Source organism: Panthera tigris, chromosome C1 (assembly GCF_018350195.1).
Source record: "Panthera tigris isolate Pti1 chromosome C1, P.tigris_Pti1_mat1.1, whole genome shotgun sequence".
Taxonomy (NCBI): domain Eukaryota; kingdom Metazoa; phylum Chordata; class Mammalia; order Carnivora; family Felidae; genus Panthera; species Panthera tigris.
Window position 1 is genome coordinate 208,330,841 of NC_056667.1, and position 24,411 is coordinate 208,355,251.

At 41.0% G+C, this 24,411-nt stretch overlaps 1 protein-coding gene and 1 long non-coding RNA gene across 3 annotated transcripts in view; both read left to right on the forward strand.

Annotated features, from left to right (window-relative positions):
• COL4A3 (collagen type IV alpha 3 chain) overlaps positions 1 to 24,411 on the forward strand; it is a 132,537-nt gene that overhangs the window by 3,432 nt on the left and 104,694 nt on the right. The gene's annotated exons all lie outside the window — the stretch shown is intronic.
• On the forward strand, positions 839 to 22,859 carry LOC122241037. Of its 2 annotated transcripts, none has more exons than XR_006220962.1 (4): positions 839 to 945; positions 5,346 to 5,595; positions 7,683 to 7,803; positions 22,547 to 22,859. It is a non-coding gene; the product is annotated as an uncharacterized LOC122241037 (long non-coding RNA). The 2 variants fall into 2 exon arrangements; XR_006220961.1 differs by lacking the exon at positions 22,547 to 22,859 and adding an exon at positions 12,869 to 13,314.

The window sequence follows — 24,411 nt, forward strand, 5'->3', positions numbered from 1 at the left end:
GCAACTTGAACCTGGGAGGAGGTACACTGCTGTTGCCTCAGGCAATAAATCGATTTAGGAGATGGGCTGGAGACAGTGCCTCCTTTGATGTCTGTGGAAGGTGAGGTTCATGGTTTGAGGTATGGTTTATCGTTCTTTTTGCCTTAAAGACAAAGCAGAAATACAAAGCAGACAGAGCAGAAATACAGCAAGCAAATATCAGGAGCTGAATAACAGCTGCATTTATGGAAGATGCTTTCTCAACTGGTTTCATGTTTAAATTTTAAGAATGAAGTTGAAGCAAACAAAGTGTAACAGACACCAATTTATTCATCCCTGAGATTAGGCAAGTATTAATAGGCTTTGACCCGTTTGTTCTCAGGTCTCTCCCTTTAGGGAAAACAATATGTATATATATAAAAACTCTTCCACATGTTCTTTGCCCCCTCTTTTGTGCATGGTTCTGTATTTATCCAGTGTGTGTGTGTGTGTGTGTGTGTGTGTGTGTGTGTGTTAGTCACTATGAAAAATAAATGTTTTCGTTTTGTGGTCCTTCAAATGCAATAAATGGTTTCACATTCATAAGCTTGCTCCCCTCACTCCATATTATGGTTTTGGATTTTATCCATGTTGATACATATAGATGTGATTCATGTATACACATATGGATGTGGTGGTTGATGCATAGTATCCAGTTATACAAATAAAGCACAGTCTCTTTTTCCATTCCCCCTGAGCACAGGAAGTTGGTTTCCATGGTTTTGTTTTACAAAGTCGCGACAACGTAACTGCTCCGTGTAGGTACCATTGTGACAACTAGATTTGGAATTCCTAGGTACAATCCAAAGGGAAAGCATGCTTTAAGTTGCATGAGGAATTGCCAAACAGACTCCAAAATGGTGGAGCCAATAATGTGCTAGAGTATCTGCTTCCCTACATCCTCAGCAAAACTTGATGTGTTTCGATGTGAGTATGAATAAGATCTTGTTTCGACCAGGGAGCTCATGGATCTTTTCATGTTTTCATTGGTGGTTTTTATGTACCTCGGGGTGAACTGCATGGACAGCTCTTTGCCTACTGATCTGTTGTGGCCTTGTGCTTTTTCCTCACTAAGAACTAGGAGTCATTTCTATATTTTGGATGCCACACTTTTGCCATTTAAATGTGCAGCAAGTATGTCATTCCAGTGTCTGATTTATCTTAAATTTAGCTACTGGTGGCTGAACATAGAACTTTTTTTTTTTTCCTCTGCAATCTCAAACTTCCCATTTTTCCTTGATGTTTTGTGTTTTGCATCTCATTAAAGTAATCCTTTTCTTCCCTGGGATTATTAAAATGTTCTCTTATGTCAAGAAAAAGTTTTGTAATGTAACTCCTTTGTATTTAGGACTCTTAATCCTGGAATTGTTTTTCTACTTGAGGAATATGATTTTATCTTTTTCCATATATATGATAAATTGTGCCAACATTATTTATTGAACAGTCCGTTCTTTCCCCCCCCCCCCTGCTTTGCAGTGTTACATCTGCAAACGTGTACCAAGCACTCATTCATATAGGAGTCTGTTTATATTCATTCATTGGTCTGTTTTTTCAGGGCTTTAACTTCTCACTATGTTTTCAAGTTTTCTGTTTCTTTAATTTGTAAGTATTTGATATTTTTAGTGCTATTGTCAATGTGTTTGTCCCCAAAATTTAATAGCCTAACTATCAAAGATACAGCAAACATGGTTGAATTTTTATTTTGACTTTATTTTTATTTTTTATTTTTTTTAACGTTTATTTATTACTGAGAGACAGAGAGACACAGAGCATGAGCAGGGGAGGGGCCAAGAGATGGAGAGACACAGAATCTGAAGCAGGCTTAAGGCTCTGAGCTGTCAGCACAGAGCCCAATACGGGGCTCGAACTCACAAACTGCGAGATCATGACCTGAGCCGAAGTCGGACACTCAACTGACTGAGCCACCCAGGTGCCCCTGTATTTTGACTTTAATCAAGCAACTCTGAATAGTCCAAATGCATTTAAGGCTAACGACCTTCCCCCCAAATACTGCTTTTACTGCATCACACACATTTTAGTAAGTGGTATTTCAATATAACTAAATTCAGAATCCTTTCTAATTGATTTATTTGTCCTATGGGTTATTTAGATCCTTATTTCTTAATTTCCAAACAGAGGGAGATTTTCTAGTTAACCTTATTTTTTAATTAAATTGTGATGGAAATGATATTCTGACTTAAAGATAAATATATATATACATATATATATATGTATATATATATTTACCAATTAGGTCGAGATTTTTTAGTCATGTTATTAAACTTGTATGTGCATATTTGTTTCTTATGTATCCTACTCAGTGCATATTTAATCTGAGAGTCTATAGTTTTCATCAAATCTCAGACATTCCTGATTTACATTTCTCCTTCCCCACTCTCTCTATTCCTGGCATTCGTAGGATGCATCCTGGACCTTCTCATCTTTTTTCCATTCCTCCTAACTCCTTATAAGAGACACCTTTCATATGCCACTTGGGTCCTCTGGGTCCCACCTTGCTCCTGGTCTGTGGGCACTGACTTTCCCCAGTTGCCAGCTTGGCCACAGACTTTGTACCTGGAACAGCCTAATGGTTCCTCTAGACTCTACTCATGACTCCCTGTTGGACCTTAGAGGTATAGGGTATTAACACCTGTGGGCAAATCTTTGACCAGTGGGTGATGGGAGCCATTGGATAAATTCTCTTCCCCCCCCCCCCACCCCCACAGAAGAACTGTTCTGAACTGCGGAGGTTACCCCAGTCCACGAGACCAGTCATCAGCTGGACTTGAGACCAACTTGGAACATTGTCAGCTTCTGCCTGAGGGGCTTCGTCCCCTGCGCTGCCCCTGTGAACCCTTCCCACACCTCTTTCAATTTTTAATTCTCTCTTCTGCTGTTTGGAAATTTCAGTAGATTGATTTTTCAATCTATTGTAATTTTCAGTGATGAAAAAAAAAAAAACAACCTCTGGATGGAACCGTTTGACATGGTTTATAACCCCAGATCTATTAATTATCAGCTTTTAAATTTTTGTCCCAACTTCTTTATTTTAAAATGGAAGTAAGAGACTCACTTCAGGATTTTATGAGGATTCAGTGATTTAATACTCATGATACATACTTCACTATATCTGTCACATAGTAATCGTTCAATAAACGTTAACCATGACTATGTTCATTCGTTAAATTTTAATTTCAGTGACGGTTCCAGAGGTCCTTTCTGAAGTCTAAATCTATTTGGGCTTTGGGATTTTTTTTTGTCTTTTCTTGTAGATTTTCCCCCATTTTTATGCCTTCATTCATTTTACACATACTCATTTCATACTCAATACTTTCTGATTCTTTTTCAGTGATTTCATTGAAATCAGGTCTGGGCCTGTCCTGTTTCTTCTGTGTCTATCGGTGATCACCCATGGGAAGACAATGTGAATGAGAAGTTTGGGGGAAATAAAAGCTTCCTCTGTCATCATTCAGCCCACACCACCCCCTCCATTTCACCTCATTGCTCACAGATTGGAGCTGTTCTGTCCTGGGATTAAAAAAACAACAAAGTAATTCTGTGGCTCCCAGGAGAATTGTTTCCCATTAGAATAGACTTATTTAGTAATGGTTTGGGAGGATGGGGGCACCAAACACGTTTCCTTTCGTGTTCTCAGGGCCACCCTCCTCTAGGCCCTCCCACTGCCTGCTTCCTCCATACATTCTGACTTCCACTAGATGAGTGGGGGTCAAGGCCAACAACAGCAAAGCCACCAGCTTCCTCTCTCAGCTGCCTCTCCCTCTCTGAGGAGAGTTTTCCTTCTTGAGCTTTTCTCTGGGGTTGTAGTAGCTAGTTTGTTTTCAGGCACGATCCCTAGTAAAACTGTGAATTAAATGAAATCTGTCTTTGCCTTTCCCTTATAATTTCTGCCCTGTTACGGAGAGCACAGTAATAACTGCCTTGTGTTAATTCTGGGCAAAGTTAACCTTGTTAAATATTGCAATTGATGAAAAAACCCTCAAACCTCTCAGTGTACGATTCTAACAGGGCTGTCTGGTTTGCAAATGCCCTGTGGTCCTTCATCAAGTGCATTTAACCATGGAGTAAAAGAGTTTTTCCAAGATCAGTAAAAACACATGGTGCTCAGAGCATTTTTGTTCTACAAAGTTTGTATCTGGTCTCAGCCTAAACTTTTTAATCATAACAGCCTTGCACTGTAGATTATTTGTTTCACTGCCATTTTCAGTTTCCGAAAATAAGAAAACTGAGATCATATCAACTTTTTAACAGAGTAGACATCTTCCCTATCAGCCCAACCACCATGGCCCTGGCCAGTTGCTTAATCCCTCTGAGTTATCTTCATCTCTAAAAATCAGATGAGAAAGACTCTTACTCCAAGTTCTATGTTTATCTCACAAGATCCCATTGCTGGCTCTTGTCTTCTTGAAACTCCCATGGCCGTCTTTCCATCCCTCTTGGGGTTCCTTCTTCAACTGCCAGTTAAGGCCTCTGGCTTCAGAAGTATTTTCTAGCGAAGAGTGAATTAAAGTATATTGGCTGTATAGTTGTCCACTTTACATGCTTTCCTAAGCTCAGATAAGTAAGCATCAGTGTCCATATCATGCAATAGAAATGTAACGTGAGCCACAGCTATAAGCCACATACGTTATTTTAAGTTTTTCAGTAGCCACATTAAAAAAGTAAGAAGAAACAGATAAAATTAATTTCAGTATATTTCACTTCTCCCCATGCATTCATAATTTTATAATTTCAGCATGTAATCACTGTTAGAAACACTAGTACATGTTTTACGGTCTTTTTTTTCATATTAAGTTTTCAAAACCTAGTGTCTGTTTTGCATTTCTACAACATCTTAATTCAGAGTATCTACGTTACATTTCAAATGTCCGTAGCCACATGCGGCCACCATCTTCGATAGCACAGATCACATACGTGGTGTCCGGATACGAGAGGGAGAGCCAGTTCATAAGGTCATATCCCCGAACGGAACACATTTTGTATGCTTGTTTGCCATAAGAAATAAGCACACGGCAAGGGGAGCTTGGGTGGCTCAGATGGTTGAGCATCCAACTCTTGATTTCGGCTCAGGTCATGATCTTCTGGTTCGTGAGTTCAAGCCCGTGGCATGGAGCCTGCTTGCAATTCTCACTCTCCCTCTCTTTCTCTGCCCCTAGCCCACTTGTGCGCTCGCTCTCTCTCTCTCTCTCAGATTAAATAAATAAACTTAAAAAAAAAAGAAGTCAACACACATTAAAATGACAAACTTCAGTTAAAGACAGTAGGTCAGCATGGATTGTACCTAACCAGCTGTACAACTTTTTCTCCAGAAAATCAAGGTAGTCGACCTTGGCTATCACGCTTAAAGCTGCACGAATTACCACTTGTACATATTTGATGATATTGTGCCATTATCAAAATATGAGTAAGGTGTGTACATGAAGAGTTGAAAACACATCACAAGACAGTGAACATTTGGCAACAGGAAAGGAGAAAAGGAGACATACATTGGAAACCAACATGCCACATCTTGCCTATCAGCTTAAGCTCTAAACTAAATTGCCGCTACAACTTAGCCAAGTAAGAGGTTTAGTGTTCCCTTAAACCAGTCACTTCCAAAAGGATCTCTGTTTTTCTTATCTAAAAATGGTGGTACTATATCTCTTGCAAATAAAGTATTCAACACGATGCCCAGCTTTTATAGTCTAGCTACGATTATATTATTATTATTATTATTATTATTATTATTATTATTATTAAAATCAGGAATGAGATAATAGGACAGAGACATAGGCATGTGACCCAGGTCCTGGCAACTCAATGATAAACAAACTGCATTCCTGGCCACGGTGGGATAGAGAGTCCAGGGGAACAGGGGAGAGAGACAACAGGCCTATAAACATATAGCTCTAGATTGTGGTACCTGCTAGGAGAGAATAGGATGTGGTGATGGAGAAGGGGAGCATTTACCTTAGCTAGGGGTCAATGGGGAAAACCTTTCCAAGGCACTGGCTCACGTAACCCATGGGCCTTCCATGGGGACTCGGGAATGTGGGAAGTGCTGGGGAATGTGGTCCAGACCAGGGCTCTCAACAGTGGAGAGAGGCGAGATGCTTCTAATTGTATGGCTCCTGGGCTGTCAAAGAATAAAACCAAGACTAAAGGAACTTCTACAAAAAGAAGAAGAAAATCCCTGAGTTAATTTACTCACTATGATGGAATACAGATGCTGGGTATTTTGCTAGAGATGGGGCAAGGTATGGGAAACAGGGAGTTAGAGGGGCAGGGGCAGGATGGTTGTGCTAATTAAGGATGGGAGATTGCTCCCTAGATAAGGTGGAATAAGTCCACAGGACTATGCTTTTAATGTTTGCACTTAACCAATTCATATTTTAACAAAGAGGCCATGTAGTATGTTTATGCTATTCACAAGACAGTCGCATTAGTAATGGATGAGTAATGAATTCACACTGCAACTTGGTGATGGGCCCATGTGTAAAGTGAGGTGCTGAAAATGTTCTTTCATTCCCTTTGACGTGTCTGTGTCATCCTCTCTCCTCCGCCTCCCTGGGACACGTTTGAATTTGCCAAATGTGGCTGTGAGGCCCAGGGCAAGAAGGTAAAGCTGGGCCAAAGAGCCCTTGTCCCAGCTGACATAGGTTCGGGCCAGAGAGGGCTCTAGCCAGGGAAGAATGAAACCCAGGTTAAGGACCTGCCAGCCGGAGGTGAAGACCCCCCAGGTCACTCACAGGACCCACAGCACCAGCTTCCCCTCCTGGTGGCCAGAAAGGCAGAACGTCGTGTCGGCCCCTCCCCCACCCACCCCAACTGAAATCTGCATATTAATCAGCTCCACAAGGGATTCCTGGGTCCGGTATTGTCTGGGAACTGTGCCGGCCTTGGTAAGGACCCTGGAGGGTCCCTCAAGATGCGATGGGATGGTACTGGAGAGTTTCAAAAGAACTGTGACACGATCTCTATTTTAAAGTCTTGTATGACTGTCACATGGAAGAGGTTGACTGTTCTCTTGGGAACCTAGCCTACCTAAAGAAGAGGTGACAAAGCAGGAAGCAAGTCTTGTTGGTACTTCTTCTCTGGATTCTGGTACCTTGGCAGTCAGAAAGAGACTGGAGAAGCAGTCTAGATCGACAGAGCAGTTGTTTAATCCGTCCCTGTTGATTGATTCAGTGCAAGTAATTCGATACTCATTTATGTGCACAGAGAGGAAGGTTAAAAATCCAGTCTGATGTCCTGTCCATACAATATCAGGCTATCAAAACAATGTTTCCACATATCATTGTAGGTAGTATATATGTGTGTGTGCCTACGCACATATAAAGTATACATTTAAAGAGTATTTGACATTCTCAGTATTTTGGTATTATTGCAATGAGATAATAGTTTTTAAAAAGTATAAGCCTCAGACCTATTTAAAAATGTAATGGTATAAAGATCTGTTATTTTTCTGACAGTAGTTTTGGGGTAAGTTAGGAATTTTCCATTTTTAATCTTTAAGATTGATGTTGGTTAATTAGATTGTATCTCCAAATTCGTTTCTTAGAGAAGTGATCCCAGTGTTTAAAAATGAGTTCAAGTGTATTTAGAAAACTTGGGAAGATTTGTCATTATGTAGACAAAACAGGTCACTGGATTTTTTTTCCCGCCAGGATATTTTGTTGTTACATGAACTTCTCAAGGAAAATTTCTACAAGCGGAAGTTGAGAAATTTGCAGTATTTTCCCTCGAATCAAATGTCAAAGCATATCTGGAGAGACCCAAAACAACAAGGTTAATATTAATTCTCTTTGTTCCACCAGATGATAGGATAATTTTATTCTGTTTATTGTGTATAACATCAGGAAAGCTGAAGCATTCACATGCTGGCTTTAAAAAAATTTTATGTGTTGTTCAAAACTTGGCCAGTGCTTAAAAGTACCAGAAGAAATGTAAAAATGAAAATTACCCATAATCATATTACCCACAGATGATTACTGATAACATTTTGGTCTTTCTCTACCAGACTATTTTTTTATTCTACTCTTTTCACCCAACAATGGGCTGGTGAAAATTTTATGAGTTATTAATTATTACAAGTATCATCTCTAGATGTCTACAGAGCACTTCATTGTAGGTTAGCACCAATAACTTACTTAGGTAATATCTTTCTATTGAATTTTTGTGATTATTTCCAGTTGTTTAGACATAAAGCTGCCATGGAAACTCCTTGAAGACAAACATTTTCTAAGATCATACTTTAAATAATTTTCTGTGTAGATGCTTTCTTATCAAAGGTCTGGTTTTCTGCATTTCTGAGTAAGATGGAAAGGGAGTATCATTCATGATTTACAGGTAAGGGTCTGACCCAAGAGAACTCATCAAATTAACGAAGGAAGTAGGTTTAGACTTGGGACCAGTCAGTTAAGCATCCAACTCTTGATCTAGGCTCAGGTCACGATCTCACGGTTTGTGCGTTTGAGTCCGGCATCAGGCTCTGCCCTGACAGCATGGAGCTGGCTTAGGATTCTCTGTCTCCTGTCTCCCTCTCTGTCTCTGCCCCTACCCCATTTGTGGCATCTCTCTCTCTCTCTCTCTCTCTCTCTCTCTCTCTGTCTCTCTCTCTGTTTCTCAAAAATAAATAAATCAACTTGGAAAAAATATAGCTTTAGAATTGGGAGTTCTGGTTATTTGGGTTCTTTAGTAGGACTCTTTCTTGCCAAAACCGTCTCAGATGATTGAAAAGGAGTGTCAGATGTCACTTTATTCATTATTTAAATAGCAAAGCACTATTTGCGATAAGATGATTTTTAAAATGCTTCAGTTATTCAGAAAGAACTGAATTCGGAAACTATACCCTTTTACAATCAAAACATCAATGAAACTTTTACTTACTGAGATATTCTTCATCTCTGCAATCTGGAAAGAGCTCTACCTATTTCCATGTTGCTTCCCCTACTGATCTCCTGGAAGACATGTGTTATGTCTTATTTATAACACAGACAGCTCCAACTCTTGGCAGGACCTTTGGTATAAGTAGTCCCCAGTGAATGTTTTTGGAACGGGCCAACATTGTATTTTAAACACTAAAACTAAAAAGGCAATAAAGAATTAGTAGATTCTTAAATCCTTTGACACAAGAATAAAAACAAAGCATTTATTTTCCAGGTGATATGTTGAATGCACCATTCATTAATTCAGCTGGATGCTGGGACCAAAGGTAGATAAAACCCACATGGTCCCTCCTGCCCTCATGGAGTATGCCACCAAATGAGGGCTTTAGATAAGGACACAGACAATAACAAGAAAATTAGATATGCTCTCACAGGGCAAATACGGAAAAGCAAAATTTGAGTGGAGTTGAGAGGAAGAATAAAGATCAGTTAAATGTACGAAAAAGTGAACACGTGGGCTTTATGGTGTAACAGCAATAAATTGTGGAACGACAATGGGGCCAGGAAGTGGTAAGTTTCCAGTGGCTTGAAAACACAGCTTATCTTCAAAGTAAAGTACTTAAGGAGCGCCTGGGTGGCTCAGTCGGTTAAGCGACCGACTTCAGCTCAGGTCATGATCTCACAGTTTGTGAGTTCAAGCCCCTCATTGGGCTCTGTGCTGACGACAGCTCAGAGCCTGGAGCCTGCTTCCCAGATTCTGTGTCTCCCTCTCTCTCTGCCCCTCCTCTGCTCACGCCCTTGTCTCTCTGTCTCAAAAATAAAGAAAACATTTTAAAAAACAACAACAACAACAACAAAAACAAAGTAAAGTACTTAAAACTGTTGGGAGTGCAGAAAGCAGCACGTACAGTTACTGATAATACTTCAGTCAGCTTCCAGCCTCCACCCCTTCTGGAGCCCACATCAGCATTTAGATAGCAGTGCTCTATACGATACACACATGAACGGGATTTCTCTTCTTTTGCCATGTTAGGCAAAAGCATTCCTGCAAACCCTTTCCAGTTGTGAAAAAAAAAAAAAAACCTAAGAACAGTCCTGTATCTGAAATCTCATCAGGTGAGTTTCCTACTGATTGCAAGCCAGCGTATAGGCCCATGCAGGCGTCAACACTCTCTAAGGTCGCACATACACTGGAGAAGACCAACGGGTAGATTTATCGAGCTCTGCGGGTGCCTGTGCTGTGCCCATGGACCTTCAGAGCTTCTACCCGCTGTGACCTGCTCAGGCCTTTCAGAGACAGAGCGTTCAGAGCCCACGTGACCTGAAGGAGCAGCATCCCCAGCCCCCAGGAGAGCAGTCATAGAGGCAAGGACATCTTGGGACACCCTGCCATCCTAGAGAGATCGCGCAAGACAGCAGTATGCCCTTCCCCCCATCCTGTGCCGGAAAAAAGTCACTGTTGCGACAGTTTGGGGCAAGCCACTTGCATTCCAAGACTCTCCATTTCCTCAATCATCAAATGTGGTAGATAAAACCTATCCCTCCTCTCTCCAGAAATAATATAATTGAACGCATTTTGCATTGTACAAGTGCCAAGTAGTATTGAGACAGGAATGAGCTTCAATATCAGCAAAGCAATAGTCCAAATGTTTCTGATACTCATTTAATTCTCCTGTTATTTTGTGACTCAGTATCAACTTCCTGGAATGTATTAAGGAGTTTCTTCTTTTCAAAAATATTATTCAGTGCATTCTTTGCTGCTGGTATTTTCTAATAACATTATTTGGAAACATCAGCAGAAATGGCATCCTCCCTCAGCACTGTCCCCGTTAAAAAATGAACATTTTGTTTCCCTTACACCGCCCCATGTAAATACTGATGCAAAACTCATCCAATGATTCCATCGCTTTTACGGTCACCTGCCAGATACCTCACCTAAAATACCTGTTAATTAGAGAGAGAGTTCTGGGCAACACTTAATAGTAATCATTTGGTCCTTTCTTTCAAATATAGGCTTTTTGGCATGTGTTTTTAAGAGAAGCCATGAGCCAGCTCTGGCACACAGCCTCCCTCGGATTCCACTAATGTGTAATCGGCAGCAACAGGGTCGGAAGTGCAAATTCGCTTGGTGCACATTCACTGAGCACCTACCTTAAGGGCAGTACGCTATGCAGAAGATACTCTCGGAATATCCTTTATTTTTTGTATTTAAAAAAAAATTTTGTTTTAGTGTTCATTTATTTTTGAGAGGGAGAGAGACAGTGCAAACAGGGGAGGGGGCAGAGAGAGAGAGGGAGATACAGAATCTGAAGCAGGCTCCAGGCTCTGAGCTGTCAGCACAGAGCCAGACGCAGGGCCCAAACCCACGAGCCAGGAGGTCGTGACCTGAACCAAAGTTGGATGCTTAACCACTGAGCCATCCAGGCGCCCTTCCAAATTTCCTTCAAACAGGAAGGCTCCTTGGGAAGTTTATGATAATGAAGCCACTGGAACTAATGATTGGACTAACTGAACAAAAATATTTTTTCTACGCTGATCTTTTTTTCCTAACAATAAAAGTAATACATGCTCATTTGTGAACATTCAAGATATATAGAAAAGTATATATTTTTTTTATTTTTTTAATGTTTATTTATTTTTGACAGGGAGAGAGAGAGAGAGAGAGAGAGAGAGAGAGAGAGTGAGCGCATGAGCGGGGGAGGGGCACAGAGAGAGGGAGACACAGAATCCAAAGCAGGCTCCAGGCTCTGAGCTGTCAGCACAGAGCCTGATGCGGGGCTTGAACTCACAGACCGCAAGATCATGACGTGAGCTGAAGTCGGACGCTCAACAGACTGAGCCACCCAGGCGCCCCTAGAGAAGTATGTTTTTAAAAAGCACTCGTAGTAAAAGAACCTAAGGGGACCCAGTGTTAATATTGTGTCATATTTGTGTAAAAATGAGATCATATGGTATAAGGCATTTTGTATCCTGCTTTTTTGACATTATTTCATTTAACATCTTTTGAAAACAATTACATACTGTTACATCATGTTTATATACCAAGTTTAGGTTTATTTAACCTAAATTTTTGATATAATAAACAAAGCTATGATGAATTCTTGCCCGCATATCTTTTTGTAATAGACTTATATAGTAAAATTATTAATTAGCTCAGCTGGTATTTTTTTCTTTTCTTTTCTTTTCTTTTCTTTTCTTTTTTTTTTTTTTTTACCACAGATTCTACTTGTCAAATGACAGACACGGTTTTAATACCAGTAAGCAAAAACAAAGCAAAATCATGCCAAATCCTATCATGGAAATATAACTAGAGATAAAATTTCAATATATATTCTATTGTCTTTTTTTTTTTTACTTAATCCAGAATATGATTTGATGTATGATATGAGCCAAGGAGCTAATTTTTTTTAATTTCTCAAATTAGTTAATTTTGCCAACATTATGTTTATGATAATCTACCCATTCCCACATTGACTTCTAGTGATCTCACCTCTGGTCAAAAATGAACCAAAAGAATATCTTGGCTAGAGCCAGGGGTTTCTTGGGACACAGAGCTGAAGATGAGATGCATGGCTCCTGGCCACAAATAAAGTATGGGTTTTGCCAGTTATTTTCTTTGTTATAGACCTAGAGTCAGTCTTGCATTAGATAGATTTAAAGACTCTTGCCTCAACCCGCTTACCATTTCACAGTGCCCCTTCATCCCTCACCCTTAGCTCTAAATCTGGAAGGAGATAGGCTCAAAAACCCCCGCTAGTCATTACCATAGGGCATCTCATTGGTTTTAGACGATTCCAGGCATTTGGAGAAAACGAGCCATTTCCAATCCATTCGCCAAAGAGCAAGATTCTCTCTCTCCCCAAATATCACTCCTTCTACCTCATCTCCTCTTGCTTCCCTCGCCCATTTTTATGACCTTCCCACAGGTGACAGTTGGGCTTAGGATCTCTTGGACTTTTCTCTAGGTTTCTTGAAGGCCAATCTGCCTTGAACCACGCATCGGAATGAAACTAAATTGATTTCCTTATGTCAAGTTGAGCAGTAGCTTGGTAAGCACGATAGTACAACCTCAGTAGATTGTATAATGACTGCATTCTAATCTCAGAAGCAAATACAGTTGCAGGGGAAAAAATCAAATGGAGATAAAGAAAAGACCTTAAGACTCCACGATTTTGTAAAGGAGGAAAATGTTGGAGATTTTGACCTACACCCGTTGAAACAAAATATCACCTGGACCCGTTTTGAACCTCATCATACGTATGACTCCTAAACTTTTTATGTAATCAGGTTAGCACGAATGCAAAGCGTTTAACATGTTCCGATGCAAAACCAGAAGACCAATTACTCTTAACATCCGCCCATTAACATACCGTAAATGATTTACTTGGGAATCTATTTCAATAAAGTTCACCTTCAGAAAGTGGCAGTCAGAAAAGCTTCATGAAAACCAGACTTGTTTTCACGTCGAAACTGCTGTGCTTTTTCATTTGGAGAAATCACTGACTTGCTCTAAATAGAGTGGGCTCTTTGTTGTTGTTATTATAAGCTTTCCTTGGCCTAGAATTTTCCTGTTTATTCACTATGAGGAAGAGCGTGCTTTGTGTTTCTAACATTGGAGTGGTGGTTCCTAACTCTGTAGGCGTATTGAAGGTAGTGATGTTCATCATAATCACCACAATGAGCTGTAACCCCCGAAGAGGTGATCTCCAGTGGTCTGTATCTGGGGCTTTCCGGAGAAGCACAACTGGGCACAGCTGTGCATTAGAATAAATTAAGGGCTTCTTAATTACATTCATATTTTCTCCCTGAACTCTTAAGTCCATCATTTCTCACCATTTTTGCCATGAGGACCCTTTGCCCCTGCAAAACTTTTTAACAGAGACAAACATATTTGAGAGGATAGTTAGAAAGTCAGTCTTTACGTAACTCATGCCACCCACAGCCAGCTGCGTGGCCCTGGCTGAGTTGGTGAACTTTGTTTCCCTTATTTGTAAAAGGGGGACAACAGGATAGACCTGTAGGTTTATATGCATGATAACGATTACGTACAATGGGGTCTCTAAATGCTTAGCAGTGTGCCTAGCACGTTAGGCGCTCAGTAGGTATTCGTGGTGGTGAAGGGTGATATTTGGCAGCCGTTTGACCAAACCTTCATCTGGCTCCTACCTACTGGAACCCACCAGTCAAAAGTCTTTACCCTTTGCTTTACAGTCTCTTGCTGTACAACTGAGAGATCAGTCGGGCTATTCATTTTTTAATATGAGACTCTGATGATATCACAAAGTCTTTGCTTTAATTTTTTATTCCAGTTTAACGACAGGAACAAAGATAAATGACATTGTATTCGCAGACATTGGATTTTTGAAAGATTTGACTTTTGAACGTACGTGAAGTAATTTCTGTATAAATAGATTCTTGAGTGTTATGCATTTTCCGAAGGAAATAGAGTGGTTCTGTTTGTTTGCTTACTTGCTTTGCCATTTTTTAAAAAGATTTGGAAGTACATATATAAACATCTTGAATTGTGCTGCTTAAAATAAGCATTTGGGGCCAAAGAGCCCGGGATAACAGTGACCAGCATAAGAACAGGGTGAATCTGGGGAATTTCTGAGAACCTGGTGGCCCAGGAACATCTGAATGTTCCAAACAGAGACCAGACCAAAGTAGTGGGTGGGAATAAGGGCAACACAGATCAGAAGGCTCATTGGAATTCATCTGACTTCAGACTTTAGGTCAAGCCAGGTAGAGGATTGACTCGAACTTGGTGGTTATCAAACTCGGCCAGAAGAGCCTAAACAAAGAGGAGACAGTATGTCTAAGGTCAGTAGAGGGGGCAGATGGAAACCAGGTGACAGGAGAAATCAGAGTGTAGTGACATCTGCTCTTTTTTCCTGACCTCTCTCCTGTCCCCCTCTGGTGGTGGCATGTCGATTTTACTTGAGGGAGCTATCATCCCCTCATTGCCAAGGGCGTGGGCACATGACCTCAGCTGAGCCAGTAAGTGCCCTCCCCCAGGAATTCGGATCTTCAACTGAAAACGCAAGGAGCTTATTCATCCTGACAGCAGTGCCCTGAAAAACTTTCCGTTCGTTTTTGTACCTTGATCCCCACAACGGCCCTGAGGCTGGTCTTTTCTGAGGCCTGTTTATTTAACTTTTCTTCAACTTCTGTGTGCTGCCCCATGTCATTCCAACAAATTCCTCTTTTATCATTGAGTTAGCCTAAATAATTTCTGTTGCTTGCCACCAAAGAACCCTGGCAAGGGTTCAGGAATCCAGACAACAGTCTGGCCAGCAGAACTGGTGGGTCAGCAACCTTCTCCCCTGGCCAAGAAGCCTCTTAAATTAACATGTGAGGAGAGAGTTACCCTCAGGAGCAACAAATGCAGGCCAGCAAGTGCACATGGGTGAACTCTTGCTAGGAAACTGATCTGGCAGTTGCCCAAGATGGACTGGGGGAATGTGAGAACTGAGTTACTGGTTAATCATTACTTATCACCAAATTATGAGGCGCTTTCTGTTTTGAATGCATCTAGTATGAGTGCCAGCCCAGGTAAAATCAATGGTGACTCAGTCTATTAAAAAAAGTGGAAACTATTGAAATGTCTCTTCCCAGAAGATGTCACTTGGAATAACACCTTGACTTAGACCCTCATCAGAGTAACCTTCCTTGCCAGCTTGGTTTCAGCCCTCTGCCTTGCTGATCCAGGCCCCTTGAGCAGTTATGGTCCTTGCCTTTTGTACCGAGAAGGATCCGGTCAAAATTTTTGCTGCACGCTGTCCTTTGGTATTCATTTCTACGTCTATTGTCATGAAATACGTCTTTGCACTTTGCAAGGCATGCCTCTTCTTCACCAGCAAATTATTTTCTTTAGCCGCTTCAAATAATTTAATCTGAACACGTTTGGAGGTCATACACAGAACCAAACAAACCAAATAAAGCGTTTGAAGTATATGAAAAAAACCTAACCCCGTTTTTTTCATCACGCACATTTTGGAAAAATTCTCTACACACGGGCGTACACATTCTTGACCCTCACGCCTCCTAGCTGTTCCATTGGACTTTTGACATTAGGTTGAATTTGTTTTTTAGAAGTGGATTCGGCCAACCAACCAAATTGTAAAAAAAAACCAAAAGCTTCCGGCCAAGTGCAAGGTTTAGCTGATTACTGATTAAATGGAGAATGGGTAGCTCGAGGCGAATTGCCCCAGGGCTCTCAGCGATTAGCCCGGGTGGTTAGCACTTGGTACTACTAGTCAGTGTACAAAGATCACATAACATCTCCATATGGCCTGGTTGACCTCTGGCTGTCGGAGAAAAAGTGGTGTTTGCTCTTGTGCGTATGGCGAAACGGTCACTGCTGCTAGGGGAGGAATATAAATGTAACTTGAAGATGGTGTGTTCACCTTCGAATATAAAAAGGATGTATTATGTTTCATTTGTCAGACGGTGCACCAGTTTTCCCCCATTCCCATCATCATATTACTGTCTTTACCTTTTATGCGTATTTGGCCCTCTTGAGACCAGAGGGTGAGGCCCTGCTCCATGGGTACTTACGGTCCCCACAGAAGAGGGTGAATATTCCCCATCACTAGCCAGGGAAGAAGTACAAAGAAAAGTGAAATTCAGAAAGAAAGCCTTAGGCCAGTTCTCATCATTTAGTCTGTGCAATAGTCCTCTGTGGCGTTTATTTTAAAGGGCAGGTTTCCTGGCAAAACCCTCATGCTGTGGCCTGGGAATCTGCACTCGTCACATCTCAGATGATTCCTGGTTTTATTAGGGAGCAAGCAGGTTCCCCTATTTGTAGATTTTAATATAATTGGTATACCATGCGGGGAGTGTAGACCATCCATTTTTGAGAGGTATTTTATGAGATAAAATATCCTCGCTTCAAGACACAAATAAAGAATCATGAAGCTTCCCTTCCTAATTGTTTGTCATACCTCAACTTTGAGAATCATATTAATATTTGCCTTACAGATTCACTTTGCCACACACTCATGTTAATTATTCGGTTATGTTTTGGACAATGTGAAATATACGTGCATCTATGTAACAAGCTGTGTAATAATTAGACTTAATTGTGTGAAGGTTGAATAAAAATACAATTAATTTAATTGGAAATAAAAGCTAGTGTTTGGTCATCAGTATAATTCACTATAGAAAACATGCATCTTAGAAAAGGCCCTAGGCAAGCATTTTTTCAAAAATCAAACTGTAGATAACTTACATCTTCAAAGAAATTTTGAACCCATCAAGAAATAAGCACTTAAGAATCAGCCCTGTATTTAGTACTTACCGTAAACACACTTGGCAGGAAAATTAAATAATAGTACATCAGTACTATCAATGCAGAGCCAAAATGTAGACAGAATGAAGAAAATTAATTTTTTGTGGTTGTCAATAGGACAGACAATTCCACCTGGAACAGCTAGTTAGAAACTACTTGGAACAGCTGCCCTCACTGAAGGTCTTCTCACTTTTTAGATAGACACTTTCCAGATATTTGCAGTACACGTGGTGAAACTGCAGGTGCCTGACCGTGCATTTCTCCCATCCTGTAATCATGGCGGCGCATTGTCTTTAAAAGTTCGGTACACCATCCTCAGGATAACAGAGTGATTCCCCATCTTCTTCATGCGGCGGGGATCCCAACAACTGTTCAGATATCGAGCCACCAAGATGCCAAATGGGTTCTTCCGCCAACTCGGAGGAGGGATGGGAGTGAGGACGGAGAATGATGGAGGTCACACTGCTCTAACTGGATGAGACTGGTGAATCTGGCAGTGCTTTCACAAAACTGGCCTTCGAATGGTGTGGCCATGCCAAGGAGGAAGTATGGCAGTGGGGAGTTGCAGCACAAGCCGCATGAGTCTGCGTGCCGTTTTGGATATACACATCTGGATGAGGCTTTTTTTTTTTTTAATGTTTATTTATTATTGAGAGACAGAGAGAGACGGAGAGTGAGCAGGGGAGGGGCAGAGGAAGAGGGAGACACAGAATCTGAAGCAGGTTCCAGGCTCTTAGCTGTCAGCACAGAGCCCGACACAGGGCTCGAATGCACAAACTGCGAGATCATGACCTCAGCCGAAGTCGGACGCTTAACCAACTGAGCCACCCAGGCGCCCCTGGGTGAGGCTTTTTTTGATGGGGAACAGAGATTCTCCTGCTATCTCAAGAAACGGGTGTGTTTTTTTTGTAGATATACATTCTAACCAATAAGAGAAATGGGAATCTAAAGTGTGAGGCAGGTCTCGTGGATGACAGAAGTTACTTTAAGAATATGCAGGTTTAAGGGCACCTGGGTGGCTCAGTCAGTTACGCGGCCGACTTCGGCTCAGGTCATGATCTCACAGTTCGTGGGTTCGAGCCCCGCGTCGGGCTCTGTGCTGACAGCTCAGAGCCTGGAGCCAGTTTCAGATTATCTGTCTCCCTCTCTTTGACCCTCCCCTGTTCATGCTCTGTCTCTCCCTGTCTCAAAAATAAATAAAACGTTAAAAAAAAAAATTTAAGAATATGCAGGTTTAGTGACCATGTTACCTCATGGTCCCATCAACAGCAGGAATTACAGAATCTCGGTAGAAGTTTCTGTTGCTGTCATTCCTGCCCCAGCTAACCAACCACATCATCCTCTACCTTGCATGTGTCCTATCTTGTGGTTTCTGCTCATTCACATCATCTGCCAGGGCGGCTCCCTTCTGCCTTCTCTCTGTTGGTCTGGGCTTCTCTCACTCCCAAGCACCTAATTCCCCATTGCAAAGAGAACCTGATTGGTCCAGCTAATCATTCCATCTTTGCCTGGATATAGCTTTTGGGTTAGGGCATATCATAAACTCCTTAACCATGACCCTGTACAATGGAGTCCTACCCACCCCTGGACCACTCTGGTCCAATCAGCTGTGCCCAAGGATTCAGTCCATAATAAACTCTCAAACAACAAATCCCTACCATTTTGCTTTTATGGAGTCTTAATGAGAACAATGTCCCCAAATTACATCTTTTTTAAAACTAAAATAAATATTTAATAATGCCAGATACTATCTGATTGTTCTGCTCTAATAGAAAAGTATTTTAAGCCCAAATCTAACATTTCTTTATAAGAATCCTGGCTTCTTTCTCACTAGGTTGTTAAGGGACCTTGTTATTTTTTTAAAATCACTTTCAAAAAAAAAAATCACTTTCAGTACTAACATTGGAATTTTTTGAGTACCTGGAGTTAAAAAGTGATAACTATTTGGACATTGTACCCTTTCTCTAGGAGATTTTCAGTCCGATTCTGTTTATAAGCAGATATTTAACACTGAAAAAAGGATCCCAAACAGCCTTTTCAAAGCTCAGTGATCCATTGTGAGACATTGGCTTAACACAAAATACTTTTACATAACCCAAGCCACCAAGAGGGATATCCGGTCAGCTATTTTTAAAGCCTTCTCCCCCACATCATCTCACGTAACAGAGTTACAGCAGTTTGCTTAGAAAATTGGCACAGGTTCTGTGATTCATGAAATGAAAACCCAAACGAAATGTTTTTAACTTCTTTAAAACTGGAACCATTTTCACTTAATGTGTTACAATACCAAAATAATAATACTAACTTTCAGGATCACATACACATGTATGGATGCACAATATAGTTTTTTGGGTTGGTATGTGTATTTATAGTATTGCGTATTGGGTTTATCAGATGAATAATTTTCTAATTAACTCATTCAACAAGTGCTTACAGAGCTTTTATGGTGTGCCAAGGGCTGTGCTACAGGTGGGGCCTGAAGGAGAGGGAAGTAGACCTGACCTCACGGAGCTTCCAGTCTAGTAATAGCTGGGCAACTGCAATGTCATACACTAGGCCTGTGATGTGGTGGGAGAGAATGCTTGCCAAAAAGGGAAATGGAGAAGCATGGAGAAGGCTTCCCAAAGAAAGTGATATCCACACTGAGACCTGAAAGATGAGGAAAGTTCAACCAGGAAGGATGGGAGGGAAGAATCTTCCAGTAGAGGGAACAGTCCATGCTGGACTGGGGCTTCTTATTTGAGGGCCAGAGAGAGAGGGCCAACGTGCCTAGATGTGGAGAGATGGGAGGAAGGAGAAGGGAGGTTGGAGAGGTGGGTAGGACCCCATTGTACAGGGTCATGGTTAAGGAGTTTGAGCTTGATGCTAAGATGGGAAACACAAGAAGGTCTTGAACAGGACAGAGAGATGATCAGATTTATCCTTTGGAAACAGCAAGAATGGGCAATAGATTGGAGGCAGGGAGAAACTGAGGCATGGCGGTGATCCAGGTGCAAGACAGAGGTGGTCTGAAAGAGGATAAGAGTCAAGAGGGTGGAAAGAAGCAAGTAGACTTGTGCGGTTGTTTAGGTCTAATCAATATAACTTGATGACTGTAGATGGATGGCTGTGCATCTACCCAAACTTAGCATCAAAGTACTGCCCTCAACTAAAGACATTCATTTTATAAGCATTCCTTTTATCAAGTAAGAATTAAATAACACACAGTTCCAATTAGCAGCCTTGTGATTGTAAGTAACCTAAAACTCTATTCCCAATGGCCCAGACAGAGGCTCCTGGCTGGCTCAGTCAGAGAGCATGTGACCCTTGATCTTGGAGTGGTGAGTTTGAGCCCCACATTGGATATAGAGATTACTAAGCACAGACACACACACACACACACACACACACACACACACACACACACGAACGGTCTATGTTTTAAAAGAGGGTGTAAACAATAAAAAGAATATTTTTTGTTCTCATGACTTAAAAATCCAGTGGTCAGGAGGGTTTCAGGTGAGGCTAGATCCACTGTTTCACTGATATCATCAAAGACCTGGTTTCTTTTGCCTTTGCTGTTCTTGTGTCTTGTTCATCCTAAGGTTGCCTTCCTTCATGGACTCAACGGTATACTTCCACGTTTGTGTCGTGACAACCACGAGGAAAAACCACCTCCTCCGGTTATTCCCTCCCAAAACAACGAGTTTCGTTTCTCAAAAATACTTAGGAAAATATTTTTGAGTCCCACTGTGAAGCAATCACAGTGGCCAGAGAAACGATGTGCTCTAACCAAGAAGAAGAAGAATGTCAAATGGAGGGGGAAGGAAAGCAAATATCTACTACATTCAGCTAATTTCTCTTAGCATCTTGACTGAAGTTCACCGTTGAAAATGAGTTGAAATGTTCACCAAACAAGGGTATTTTTGAAATAATTTTTCATCTTTCAGTGCAAGGCATGCATGTCCCCGCAGAGCTGGAGGCGTACTCAAAAGAGCAGTGTTCCCCCCTCACTGCTGCTCTGGCCGGCCTGCTGCGACTCTCTTACTTTCTCTGCTGGTTCGACAGATACACCTTGAATCTCATCTTTTGCAAATCCTGATGCTCTTTTAAAACTTGGACATAGGGGCGCCTGGGTGGCTCAGTCGGTTAAGCGGCCGACTTCGGCTCAGGTCATGATCTCGCGGTCCGTGAGTTCGAGCCCCGCGTCAGGCTCTGTGCTGACAGCTCAGAGCCTGGAGCCTGTTTCAGATTCTGTGTCTCCCTCTCTCTGACCCTCCCCCGTTCATGCTCTGTCTCTCTCTGTCTCAAAAATAAATAAACGTTAAAAAAAAATTAAAAAAAAAAAAAAAAAAAAACTTGGACATACAATGATGCTCATCTTAGAAGTCTGTATCCATTCCTGAATAACTAAAATTGAAATACTGTTGGAGTCTCAATCAAACACACAAGTATTTACATGTATTTTATGTATCATCTAGAAACATACATAATTTTATTATTTCAGATCCAAATATGTAACGGATGAGGGACTTTCTGTAATCTCTGTAATAAGGCTAAGGTATACAGTGATTAGTTAAAAAGAAAATGTGCAGTGATTTTCAATGATGCAAGTGATGTGTGCTTAATGAAAGAAAATGTGCAAAATTCTGAAAATTTGAACGGAAAATGTCAGTCATAGTTTCGGTACTTAATGACAAGATCATTAATGTTTTTCGTATTTTCCACTAGCGTGCTTATTATGTGTAGGATATTTAAAAATATAGATGTAAAGATACTGGGTATACAATTCTACAGTCTTTTTTTCTTATAAAAATAGACTCTGTAAATAATATTTATGTGGTCTTGGAAATATTTTTTAACATTCAGTCTTTCTTGGCTACTTCTGTCTTAGTGGACCCTAAGGATAGTACAAATCTTTTATTTCTGTAAATAATAGTGCTGTAATCATATTTGTATATGGCACTCTGCTTCAGATTGGATTCTATTCTCCGTATAAATTCGAGAAATGGAATTGCTATGTCAAAGGATGTAAACGTGTAAGGTTCTTGATACATACAAAAGACTCATTTTTTGAATTTGAATGTCATGGGGGAAAAAAAGTGAGGAAGCAGGAGATACAATCAGCTTTATGAAAGTGCTTTGAAAAATAGTCCACAGGCACGCCTGGGTGGCTCAGTTGGTTAAGTGTTTGACTTCGGCTCAGGTCATGATCTCGTGGTTTGTGAGTTCGAGCCCCGCATTGGGCTCTGTGCAGACAGCTTGGAGCCTGGAACCTGCTTCAGATTCTGTGTCTCCCTCTCTGCTCCTCCCCTGCTCACGCTCTGTCTCTCTCAAAAATAAACAAACATTAAAAAAAAATTTTTTTTTAAAGGAAGAAAAACAGTCCACAAAATCACTCTGCCTCAGCAGTATAAAAAGTGTTGAATGGCTCCATCCAAGAAGCGTTTACGGAGCGCCCGTGGTGGCCAGGCCCCATATCAAGGATTCAAAGCAAAATGTGCCAATGGGCCACAATAGATTACAGTGACTCAGCAAAACAGAGTTATCATATTTCAAAGTCAGCCTAATAACTCATCTTGGAGACAGATGTGGCTAAAACTTTACACCGTTGGCTTCAACTTCAAGAAATTTCAGTGTAATTCTAATAGAAACCCACTGTGAAATCTCACATAACTTTTAATGGAAACCACTATCTTATTTTAGTCATTGCAAAAGGCTAAAAATAAAGATTTTTTTTCCGTAATTCATTTGTGAAACACTAATAACAGTAAGAACTTAAAATAATGCTAATGTTCTCACAAAGCACAGAGATGCTGGAATGAGTTCGATGATTTCTTCAAGGGCAGCGCCCTTATCCAAAACAGGCTAATGAGAGTCGTGGAGCTTGAGTTTCTCTAACGGTGACTGCATAATTTCTTCAATTTCTGAAGCACACCCTTTAGAAGAAAGTAGTTTGCTCTAAATTCCAGTACTCAATTTTTCCCTGGTTATAGGATAGAAAGCGAGACATGCTTTTAAAACAGAGTATAAGTACCATTCAGATGCAAAATGTATCTGAAAAAGAGACGGTTCATTAATTCCGTTATTCCAGGAGCTGACCACCTAGTTCATCTCGAACAGCTTCTCCAAGCCTGGCTAAAGGATTGGAAAGCAGGCTAGGTTGGCGTTCGGCTGTTATCTCCCCCTCCTATCATTTTGTGGAATTTCTTCATGTGCGTATAACGTTGTGAAATGTTGAAGTGGTGTGCCATATGCTGCCACATTCAACTTGGTCGTTTCGTTTTCCCCACAACCTCACAGGGGAGTGATGAAGTCAGAAGACCAGGACGAACACCCATCCCAGGCTCGAGTTTTCTGATCTCCTCAGCTTTTTGTGGGGATGAACTGATGTAGCAGATACGAGTGTGTCCCTCTTGTCCTGGGGTTGACGTTGGGACTCTGAAGTCCTCAAAAGTAGCGGCACCTGTCATTGGAGAGAGACTGCGTGACGGCCCTCTTCTGTGACCCAAACCCTCAGTCTTTGAAAGCGTCCCTTTTTCTGGGACTTTCTCTGTATGTGTGGTGGAGGAAGGGATGGGGAGAAGTGGATACAGATGTGTCCTCTGTGTGGGCGAGAGTGAAGAGTGCGTAAAAGATCTTTGATAAATCAAATTGGCCAAAATAAGAGTTTAGAGCAACGTTTCTCAAACTTCCTGTCGTGAAGGGACAGTTTGGCTTTGTGGTTTACTTTCCATTTTGTCTTGGACCATTAGTGTTGTAAAATATGATGAAAATGAGTTGTAAGAAAGTAGAATAAGAAAGATATAAAATATAAGCCCAAGTCTCTTGTTTTAGATTCAGCCAGCATTGTTAGCTCTGTCAAATCGCTCTCCCCTTTCCAAATCCTTATGGTCAAGCTCTATATTTATTTAATCATGGACAGGTTAAGAAACGAAGACCCATGCTTTGAATGGCACTGGGGCCTGAATAGCGCAATTGACAATTAACCTGATATGTCAGACAATCTCCTGAATATAAAAATCCTTCTTTTCCAGTGCCCCTAAAATATTTATAAAAATTGGCCATAATTTATCACAAAGAAATGCTGATGGCATCCCACGAATTCCACAAATAAAGCAAGAATCAAAACCTGCTCACCATGCAATGAAATTACAAACAAATAGAAGCAAACGTGAACAAAAAAAAAGCCTACCTATGCATTTTGAATCTTCCTCCTAAATAACTCTTAGCTTAAAG